Raw genomic sequence first — 12,537 nt, forward strand, 5'->3', positions numbered from 1 at the left:
TTGATTGGACTAAAAAACATTTCCTTCAAAAGTCTGATAAAGGCACTCTGTGCACTTTCCATATTTAATAATCTATTCTAAATAATTGCAATATTTCCAGCTTTGCACTGACTTCTCATTGTTGGGGTTGACTTATGCTTCCTGCTCCATTTGTCAGTCCTGCATTTGCACGTTGGACCTACTTTAGAACTTCTGTTTTTATCTTCCACCTAAACAATGGTCCTTCTCCTTTCCCTGGCACCCATTCAACTCCCATGGGTTACACTCTTTTCCCTATATCAGATCTATAACACTCTTCAATAAAATCAGGGATATTTTACTTATAGGAATTGAGTGAATAAATTGAATTTATAGAATGCTCTGACCCTCTTCAAATATCCTAAGTAAAACAATTTTGCCATCCACATTGGGCTGTAGTGACTTTCTACTATGTGTTCTTCCTCCAGGTTTCTAAGATAATAAAAATGTGTATATCTTATTTGTCTTAAAATATTAGATAATTTATATTAATAGTTGTAAATTTTTTGAGGTTGTAAGGAAATATATATTTTTTCTTTTTCTTCTATTAATAGATTATCTTTTAGAAAAGTTTTAGGTTTGTAACAATTGGTTAAATACTACAGAGTTCCCATATACCCCCTCACAGTTTACCCTATTATTATTACCTTGCATCAGTGTAATACATTTGTTTCAATTGATGAACCAATAGTGATACATTATTATGAATTCAAGTTCATAGCTTACATTTGACTTCACTCTTCCTGTTACAGTTCTATGGGTTTGGACAAGTGCAGAATATCATACATCCACTATTACAATATTATACAGAATATCTTCACTGCCCTAAAATCTCCCTGTGCTCCACCGATTCAACCTTCCCCCTCCTCTTGAAACCCTGGCAACCACTAATCTTATTACTGCCTCTATAACTTTGCATTTTCCAGAATGTCATATACTTAGAATCATGCTGTATGTAGCCTTTGCAGACTGGCTTCTTTCACTAAGCAACATGCATTTTAGATTCATTCCTACATGTCTTTTTGTGGCTTGGTAGCATATTTCTCATTATCATTGAATAAGATTTCATTGTATAGGTATATACCGCAGTTTGGTTTTCCATGCATGTCTTGAAGGACATCTTGGCTGATTATGAATAGAGCTGACATAAACATCCACATGCACATTTTTTAGTGGACCTAACTTTTCAATTTGTTTGGGTAAACACCGTGGAATATGCTTTCTAGACCACGTGGTAAGATGATGTCTAGCTTTGTAAGAAATACAAACTATTTTTCAAAGTGACTGTACCATTTTGTATTCCCACCAGCAAATAATGACAGTTAGTTTCCCCATATTCTCACCAGCATTTGGTACTGTCAGTTTTTTGTTTTTATTTTGCATTTAACCACTCTAATAGATTTAAAATGCTGTTTTAAATTATTTTAGTATTTGTTTTTCTTCAAAGTTGACAGCCTATTAAAATACTAAGTTGTATTCCTGCTAAATTAAAAATCAAACAAGCTTTACATTTCTAATTTTTTAAAAAGTAAAATGTTTATAAATCTAAACATCTCCTCAATAAAACGGTAATGAATTGAGTGAATAGGAATGGAATAAAAGAAAACTTTTTCTAACCCACAATATTATGCAACCTGAGATTAGAACAGACACAATAAACATCAGCATCTTGAAAAGAGGATTATATTATTTCTCTTATGAAGAGCGAGCCAATTTCACCCTGAGCATAAGAAGTAAAAGGAATAAATGCATATATTTTGAGCTTTGTAGAATCAATTTCAATGACACTAAAATTATTTTTGCTGAGATACAAGAATGGCTTCAACATCTATAAAGCACATGATTTATTTTTAGTATGCAAAAGGTTACTTACTAATGGTGTAAATATATTTCTCCATAAATTTCTTTTATAAGGAAAGACTTAGAGATGACATAACCTCCATTTTAATAACGTTGGCATTTCATGAGTAAGAATTCACTATATAGACTCACCTGCTGGAGCAGGAAACAGAAGCTTGATGAGGGTCCATGAAAACAAAGGACCTAATCAGCTAGTATCTTCTCCTGAGGGATTCAGGATGACATCATGAACTGAGTGTGAATTTTACAGACTGACAGACTGGGAATGGAAAAGTGATTTAATCTGGCATATAAGATGCTCAAGAATGCCGTAGCAGCTTTGAGTTGGTTACCATATACTGCAGGCTGGGGTTTATAGGAAGGAGATTCTTAGAACTCTTTGAGGCAGAATTGAGTATGCTGGATATCTATTGGGCACTGCTCTTGTGATCAACAGCCATGGGAGAAAATGGAAAGAACAAAAGTTGAGCAGAGGGAGAAGTAGGCCTGCCAGCCCAACCCAACATACTATGCAAAACCCCTGGAAGTTCTAAAGCTGAAATGGCCCAAGAGAGTTGCCCTATTTTGAGAAAAATGAGCCAGGATCTTCTATCCTTGCCTTGATCTACCCTTGGATGGGGACCACCCTTGGAAGGGCATAATCTTGAGAAAAGTGGATTTCTACAGCTGAAGAGGTTCCTAACTGAAGGCTGTCTGCTAACAACACACCTAGCAGTTAGGTGGGCCATCTCTATGTTCATCACAGTCCACCCTTTGCACCTCTATGATCCTTTTCTTCATATATATTCAGAAGAGGTTCTCTAGGATTCTAGTAAGTCTCTTTTCTTAGAGGAAACTTAGAAGAAGTCTAGAGGGACATAATATAGTCCAGGCCATTGCAGCTGGTCTTTAAGCTGTAACTGACCACCCTCCTCTCCTTAGTTTTCTATCTATTTTATGTTCCTTTCTCCTTCGGGTGCTGGTCTTAGTGGCTTACCTGGTGTTGTGACCTAGATCCTCCTTCCTTTTAAGTAGGGGCTCTTAGTCACAATGGCTTCTCAAACCAGCATTGTTGCACTTGTCTGTTTACCAGCACAACTGAGTAAGGAAATACCAAAATGAGCTCAAGTAAATTCCACATGCCAAACATATTCTTCCCTGTCCCCACTGACTAATAACAATCCTACCTCTTCCTGATGATCAGGCCAGTTGCCCAAGACAAGCTGTTTGTTGATCCCTATTCATGAAAGGACTAAAATACCCAGGCAGCTTTATAGTCAGAGAAGCATATTGATGTGTCTTCTGTTTGGAGAGGCCTCCCTTTGGGAACAGAAACTTTTAACCTTACAGAGACAAGACTTGCAAAAATGGGATAACCAAATCCCCCCACTGAGTCATTGAGAGTGATAATGAGTGAAGTCACTTCTGCTTCTAGTCTTTGGATTCCAAACCCATGTACTCTCTACATGTTTGGGGCACAGCACCATATAAAATGTTTTGATTCAAGGCATATATAGCATACTGGAGGATAGTGCTCTATTCTCAAAGTGTCGGCTATGAGCTGGCAGATGCACTGTGCTTTTAGTTGACCATTTCACCACTTTATCAAGCCAGTAGATTCTGGATGATAGAAATTGTGATATAAACTGCAAATCTCATGGTAATAATCTCATTATTTTTCTGTAAAGTGAGAGAAAATATTATATGGGATCCAGTGCTGGTAGATGAACATTCTCAAGACCTTAGGTAGTGGTGCTGGTTGAGGCCATGCAGATAGGAAAGACAAACCTATTCCCCCTAGAATGGATGTCTGTTTACTCCTGGTTGAAAAGAACCCAATGTATTCAACTTCCCACCAAATGGTGAGTTGTGCTCTTCGAGAAATGTACCATATTGGGAGATCAGGATTAGTCTTCATTGCTGGTAGTTTGGACATTTGGCACTGGTATTAGCTACATCGGCTTTGATAAATGAGAACTCACGCATTCTTCTGGACCCATGAAGAGACTTCGTCTCTGTTACTATAGTCACTTCCTTCATGTACCAATTATGCCAATGCTGAGGTGACCTATGTCAAAGTCTGGCTAACATCAACTGGTTGTGTCACTCTATCTTCCCCATAGTTTGATACATCTTCTATGGCAAATACACTCCAATCTAACATGTAATTCTAAGAAATTCTCACTTTGTGCCTTTTCTCATTCATCAATCTGCATTCTTCTTCCAGGTCCATGGCCTGCCATCTATGAATATAAATTATAATATGTGTGTGTGTGTGTGTGTGTGTGTGTGCTAACTTTTGACCACTTCCCAAATGGCCAGGTGGATAATCAGATGCATCACCTAAAACCCTGCCCATTGGTATGATTGTCCCCTCTTCACTAACTTTCAAGACTACTTCTGGGTAAAACTGTAATGCAGCTGCTGTCCACTTTTCCCTTTTCCTTACATACCAATCTGACTCAGCTATAAGCCAAAAGTCTGGCTCTCCTTCTTCTGTCAGCTGGTCATAGAAGGTCATTGTACTGCTAAGTGTGGGTGCTGGTCCTAGAGTGGTAGATATGAGGCTGGGCCACCTGCTCATAAACTTGTTCGTACTCTCTGGTATTATTCATTAATAATCTTGGATGAAACATTTCCATCTATCATGGCTTATTATTGGGTCCATTGATAGTCAAAGATAGTCTAGTTCATAATAGGCAGTTCTGGATGTACAGTCTTAATATCCTATGATCAAATTTAAAAGTTAAACTATAATGCAGGCTCAACAGTCTCAGATAACTCTATTAAAAGGTATGAAGCTGGAAAGGCTCATCAGAGTAATGATGCATTAGGCTGGTATGACCAGTCCTTTAATCCTCTGCCTCAATTGGCCATTGAATATGGGCTCCCTGGAATGCATGGCTTTTGGTGAGGTAGTTCTCTGAAGCTGAGGCAATCTTTGAAGGAGGTAATAACCAAAAATTTCTGCTAACACTCCCGGCAGTTAGAGATCTGGATACCACATATCCATACCCATCTCACCATGGGAAGGAGACACCTTTGGGTTGGTGGGAAAGAAATAATTTGACTTGTCTCTAATTCTATAAACATAATTATTGAGCTCCCAATTATCAATTCAACCAATTCCAAATTCATTATAAAAAATAATAATAATGTTATCAAGTAACAAATGGAATAAGTGATGTATTACAAAGCAGAAGTAGCCTATACATATGCAAACTAATTTATGACAATGGTGGCACTATGAAGCAGTGGGTAAAATGTCTTTTTTTTTATTTGATATATTTAAAATTTTTAGATTTTATAATTTAAAAAATATACAAACAGTAAAATCCACTCTTTGTCCATTGAACAAGTATATAAAGTTGTATAAACACCACCACAACCATAAAAAAATTTCATCACCCCAAAATATTCCCTCATGCTTTTCTTTACCCAACCTATCTCCTAGCAACTACTGACCTATTTTATATCCCTATAGTTTAGCCTCAGTGATCTAAATGGTAACGTATATGCCAGAATATCATATAAATAACACCATACATTATATTGCCTTTTTGTCTGTCTTCCTTCTCTTAACAAAATGTATTTGAGATTTATCCATGTTGCTACATCTATTAATAGTTCATTACCTTTTATTGAAGAGTAGTTTTATATTGCATGTATATATTACAATCTTTTTTTATTATTTCTTGAAAGACAATTGACTTGTTTTCAGTTTTTGGAGATTATGAATAAAGCTTGTATAAACAAGCTTCACATGTGTTGTTTTATGTAAACATAGTTTTCATTTCTCTTGGGGAAAAAACTTTTTTTTTTTTTAATAAATGCTGTTGTATCAATTGGACATCCACAAGAAAGAAAATTCAATTAACTTTTCTTTTACCATATACAAAAAAATAATTACCAGTAGATTGTAGATTTGTAGTGAACTATTCCTTAAGCAGAGTACAAAAATCACTAATCATAAAGGGACATTTTAATAAACAATATGAAAATGAAGAAATTTTGTTTATCAAGGATACCATTAAGAGACTGAAAACAAACAAGTCCCAGAGCAAGAGAAGAAGTATGTACACAGATGACTGACAGAGGGCTCGTATTCAGACTTTACATATTGTTTATATCATCAACTAGAAAATGTCAACAGCTTAAGGGGTAGGTGACGGGGGGAATGGGCAAGAGAGCTGAACAGGCAACCTAGCTATCTGTGCGTGTGTGTTTGTGCGTGTGTGAATGTAACACCTACTTGCCCCCCACCCCCCCTGCTTTTGTTGAGAAAGTCTCCTAAAACCTTTCTGCCCTCTTGCTGTCTCCCCTCTCCCATTGCTGTGCCACCCATTGAGGTAGAGTAGTTATCTGATTGGTATATTTGGAAGAAGATGGAGGTATGTATAATTGAGTCATTTCCCCTGTTTTTCTCTCTGGTTTCCCAGCCCACACAGAACCTGCCTCTTGCCTTTTTCCACTACAGCATGAGATCAGTGCTGAAGGGGCTGCCCTGCAGTGGGGCTGCTGTGCTGTGTGCGCCAGGACCATGATGAGCTGGGGAATGTCTGTCTTCTTAGGGGGTTAGGTAGCAAGTCCATTTGGCTGTTACACTGAACTAAGTCAACTCAGCCTTTCTCAGTAAAACAACGGCAATCCCAGAAGCCTTCATGTGTCTTGCTGGGTTTTGTTTCACTCTTTTTTGTTTTTAAATTTCTCACTTGGTCAGAAACAGAGTGGAAGAGGAGTGCTAATTATGGAGTATTGTCAAAACCAGTGTAACATACACAAACTCTGATATGGAATATGTTCATAAAATTTCATATAAATAGAAAAAAATCTTTCCCCAAGACTTCTCTGTATCTTCCTTAAAGTTTTTTGAGGCCTCAGAAAAGATGAGGCAGAGGAGGAAAAAGGAAAGAAGGAAGGAAGGCTATAAAATTAATAATAGTTTCTGCTTATTACATGACATGCGCCAGGCACTTAGGGCTTATATATATAATCTGATTTAATCCTCACAACAAATCTACAGATAAGAAAACTGAAGCTAAAAAAATTAAGCACGTTGCCTAAGATCAGAAAGCTTGGTAAAAATTTCATTCTTTTGAACTTTCATGTCGTTTTTTGACTATTATTTATCCAGCACTTGCCATTTCTTGTCCTATGGTACTATCATTTTTTCCTACATGTTTCCTGTCTTATGAAATAAATTATTAGCCTCTTTAAAACATAGATTATTTCTTATTTTAATTTATATCTATAGTCTCCACAATGCCCTGGACACAATAGGAACTCAGTAAATATTTGTTAGTGATGTCATAAGAGTTCATAGAAAAATGAGACCATAAGATAATTTTAATATTAAAAATGTGACTGAACATGAGATACCAAATTTGAAATCATTATGCAACCTTGGTGGATAAAATAGGAAAATCAGTCTCTGTGCCACATAAACTACAATAGGGTATATGATATATAAGTAAATGTGTAGTAAAATTTTTAAGGACTTTTGAATCAGGGACTCAGTTTTACTGCTTACTAGCCATGAGACCTTGAACAAGTCCCCAACCTTTCAGAGATTTTTATTCCTTTTACCAGAAAGGAATCACATCTTCCTGACAGGGTCATAAGGAGGCAATGAAAACTCGAGAAAATTAAAAACTGTAATAATATGATACTATCCATTTACATTAGCCATTTGATATACTATATATTATGATAAAATAAGATATATGATATAGTGTGCAATATGCATCATATCGTATAATATGCTATATTGATATAATATTATTGACTGTCATACTGCTATTTTATAACATTTATTCATTGTTTTGTCATAGCCCAGGATGAGCTCTCAATAACTATTAAGCCTTATTTTCTAGACAAAGAAAATGCTGCTGCTGTCACTGATATGAAATTGCTGCTTTGTTCCTCTGTCTTTTTTATTTTCTCCTCTTGCCTGTCATGTCTGTTCTTAGGCATATGTCCTGTCAGAACTATGATATGTTAATCAACTCCCTGAGGGAAAGGTTTTCCTAGGGCTTTTATTCCACCTAATTTTCCAAGCTCCTTACTTCAACTTTATCCTGTTCTTGCTGCAGACCTGATTACGGCTACTAGAGCTCATACCAGCAGGTTGCTGGGTCGATAGAGGTTGTGTTAGGTCTTGCTCAGGCCCATGCAGCAGCATGGAGTGCAGGCTGTGCATTCAGTACATGCCTAAAAATGCTTATTGGTTGGAAGTTAACTTTATCAGAGGACAAGCTCACCTGTATTATCTTGTTCATGCCCTTTCCAGAGCATTTCTCTCTAATATAATTATGTCTTCCAGAAGGCAAACACCTTAAAGAAGATAATCTTACATTGATAGTTTTTGAGTAACACAAAGATCACTTTTTTAAATGTATTAAAAATACAAGCTCATGATTTTTTAAAATTCAAGTAATATGTATGTGAAATAAATCCAAAAGGCCTCAATGACCCCACCTCTATCATTGCTAGAAATAATCACTGTTAAATGATTCTTGTGTATCCTTGCAGAAAATAGCTATACAAGCACACATTTGCCAGTTTTACACACCCTCACCCTCCCTGAACAAACACTTCTTCAAATAACAGAATTTGTATATATACATTTTTTTTGCTTTTGTATCTAATAGACATGATTTCATCACATTCTCACCTAAAGAAAATGTCTTTCTTGTGTGATCTAAATGGGAATTTTTAAATTCCCAATTTTTAACAGAGTTACTATTGGGTTTGTTGTGAATTCTGGACAGACAACCCCCCAAAATAGTGCCTTAAGCAAGATGGGTTTTATTTTTTTCTTTCACATACATGAAGTTTAGAGATTAGCATTCTAGGACTAAAAAAAAGGCTTATGGATCCAGGTTCTTTCTACTTTTTCATTTCACTGTCTTCAATATGTGGGTTTACCTCATAATCACAGTCTTCAACCATCATGTCTATACTTTAACCAGCAGGAAGGAGAAAGGACAAAGATATATACATCTCTCCACTTAAGGATACTTCTTGGAAATTACATACAATTCTCCTTACATCCCATTAGCCAGAATTTAGCTATATGGTCATGCCTAGCTGCAAGGGAAATGGAAATAGGCAGTGTTTATGCAGTGTGGATGGGGTCACGCAAGGGCATGAAGGCCAGAAGGTGAAGATTATTGAGTGCCATCTTGGAGATATGCCTTTCATATCTCCTGTCTCAGCTCTTATGTCCCAGAAATTCATGTTGGGACACAGTAGCCTGAATGATCTCACCAAGATGCACACCTAATCAGTGTGCTCCTCTGCTTGCATCCTTCAGTGCCTCCCCTCTTACCTGGAAAGCATAAAGCATGAGCATCCCTGCCCTGGCACTGTCAGAGGCCCATGATCTAGGTGCTGTCAATATCTTTGATTTTGTTGCTTCTTCCATGACCCTCAGCACTTTATTGTACAGCAACACTAAATTGGGTATCACTCCTGAGTCCACAGGAGCTGTAAGTACTGCATCTTCATTTGTATTTTTATTTTCAAATTGATCCCAATTACATTTAGTTTTCTGTCTCTTTAGTTTCTTTAATCTGTGGCAGTTCTTAATTCTTTCCTTATTTTCATGACCTTTTTATAAATACTGGAGACATACTTTTAGAAAGTTTTTTTAATTTTGGTTTGTCTAGTTTTTCTCATGATTATATGTTTTTCTGGCGTGTGTTTTTTTTTAAATTGAATTTATTGGGGTGACATTGGTTCACAAAATCATACAAGTTCCAAGTGTACAATTCAGCAAAACATCATCTGCACACTACATCGTGCTCCCATCCCCCAAAGCAAAGTCTCTTTTCCTCTTCATTTGTCCACCCCTTGCCCACTTCCACCTCCACTTCCACCTACCCCCACATCTTTTCCCTCTGGCTATTACCACACTGTTGTCTGTGTCTATGTGTTTTATATATATGTATATATATATTTTTTTTGTTTGTTTGCTTAATTCCTTCACTTTCTTTCATCCAACCCCACAACCCCCCAGCTGTCAGCCTGTTCCATGTATCCATGACTCTGTTTTGTTTTTTTAAATTTATCTTCATCATTGAAAATATTGCATATGTCCCCTTTTTTGTCCATTAAACCCCTTCCACCCCCACCTTCCACCCACTCCATGCGCCGGGCCTCCTGTGTCCATGGGTTATGTATATATATACATACAAGTGCCCATCAGTAGATGAGTGGATAAAAAAGCTGTGGAACATGTACACAATGGAATACTATGCAGATGTAAAGAAGAAGGATCCTGTGCCATTTGAGACAGTATAGATGGATCTGGAGAATATTATGCTAAGCAAAATAAGCCAGGCAGAGAAAGACAAATATTACATGATCTTACATATATGTGGAATCTAAAGAACATAAACTGATGAACAAAATAGATTCAGTGACATAGAAGCATGGAACAGACTGACAAATCTCAGAGGGAAAGTGGGGGTTGGAGGGTTGCTAGTATTTTGTTGAGGATTTTAGCATCTATGTTCATGAAGGATATTGGCCTGTAATTTTCTTTCTTTGTAGTATCTTTATCTGGTTTTGGGATTAGGATGATGCTGGCTTCATAAAAAGAGCTTGGGAGTTTTCCCTCCTCTTGAATTTTCTGAAACAGTTTGAAGAGAATAGGTTTTAATTTTTCTTTGACTGTTTGGTAAAACTCGCCTGTAAATCCATCTGGTCCAGGACTTTTGTTTGCTGGGAGTATTTTGATTACTGCTTCAATTTCATTAGTTGTTATCAGCCTACTCAGGTTTTCTGATTCTTCCTGATTCACCTTTGGAAAATTGTATGTTTCTAGGAATTTGTCCATTTCACCCAGGTTGTCTAGTTTGTTGGCATATAGTTGCTCATAGTATTTTCTTATAATCCTTTGTATTTCTTTTGGGTCAGTTGTTATATTGCCTCTTTCATTTCTGATTTTATTTATTTGGGTCCTTTCTCTTTGTTTCTTGGTGAGTCTGGCTAGAGGTTCATCAATCTTATTTATCTTTTCAAAGAACCAGCTCTTGGTTTCATTGATCTTTTGTATTGTTTTTTAGTCTCTATGTCATTAATTTCTGCTCTGATCTTTATTATTTCCTTCCTTCTACTTCCTCGGGGCTTTTCTTGCTGTTCTCATTCTAGTTCTTTTAGTTGTTGTGTTAGATGGTTTAGTAGAACTTTTTCTTGTTTCTTGAGGTAGGCCTGTACTGCTATGGACTTTCCTCTCGGGACTGCTTTCACTGTGTCCTATAGATTTTGGGTTGTTGTCTGTTCATCTTCATATTTTTCCAGGAAGATCTGATTTCTTCCTTGATCTCATTGGTAGCCCATTCATTGTTTAATAACATGCTGTTTAGCCTCCATGTGTTTAAATATTTTTGAGTTTTTTTAAAGTGGTTGATTTCTGGTTTCATGGCATTGTGATCTGAGAAGATGCTTGATATGACTTCAATCTTCTTGTATTTGTAGAGACTTATTTTGTGCCCTAACATGTAGTCTCTTCCCCTTCCCCATGTCACACAGTTCAAATGCTTTCTGGGGTCCTACACAATGCCTTACAAGAAAGCACAGGGTCCCTATAAGTTGCTGCTGAGTGCTGCCCTCTGGCCTCTTTCTATTCAGAAGCCACACCCTGTGGGACAGCCTTTCCTGTGGTCAGCACCCAGGATTAATCTCTCCTGCCTGCGATGCTGCCATTAGGAGCGTTGTATCACTGGGAAGGCGTAGTCTGTTACAGGCAAGCTGTTCCCCTGGCTTTCTCTGCCTGCCGTGCACCCACTCTCTTTCCCTTTTCTCCTCTGGGTTTGAGATCCCAGCTTTTGGATGCCAGTCCACACTCCCAAGGGGAGGGAGCTTTGCAGCCTCTAACCCTTGGGCCTCGCAGCCAAGCACTAGCTTCTTTCTCTTACCAGACTCTATGATGTCTCTTCAGTGCTCCTTACTGAAAATATGTCCAATGAGGTATATTTTTCTTATTTTTCCAAGCTGGCTACACAGTATTTTAGCTGTAAATCCAGTCTGTGGCTGGAAGTAAAAGTGCTTTGCTTCTTATCAGAGTGTCACCGTCTTCCTCTCTGTGCCACAACTTTTTAATCCACTCATCTACCGAGGGTACTTGGGCTGTTTCCAGATCTTGGATATTGTAAATAACACTGCAATGAACATAAGGGTGCTTGTGTTCTTTTGAATTAGTGTTTTAGGCTTCTTCAGATATCTTCCCAGAAGTGCAATTACTGGGTCAAAAGGAAGATCCATTTTTAATTTTTTGAGAAAACTCACATTGTTTTCCACAGTAGCTGCACCAGTCTGCATTCCCACACACAGTGCATGAGGGCTCCCTTTCATCCATATCCTCGCCAGCACTTATTATTTGTTGATTTATTGATGGTAGCCATTCTGACAGGCATAAGGTGATACCTCATTGTGGTTTTAATTTGTATCTCCCTGATGGTTAGTGACATCGAGCATCATTTCATATGTCTATTGGTCATCTGTATGTCCTCTTTGGAGAAGTGTTTATCCAGGTCCTTTGCTCATTTCTTAATTGGGTTTTTGTCTTTTTGGTGTGAAGTTGTATAAGTTATTTATTTTGGAAATTAACCACTTATTAGATATATAATTGGCAAAGATGTTCTCCCATTTAGTGGGTTCCCTTTTCATTCTATT

Source organism: Miniopterus natalensis, chromosome 2 (assembly GCF_054644295.1).
Source record: "Miniopterus natalensis isolate mMinNat1 chromosome 2, mMinNat1.hap1, whole genome shotgun sequence".
Classification (NCBI taxonomy): domain Eukaryota; kingdom Metazoa; phylum Chordata; class Mammalia; order Chiroptera; family Miniopteridae; genus Miniopterus; species Miniopterus natalensis.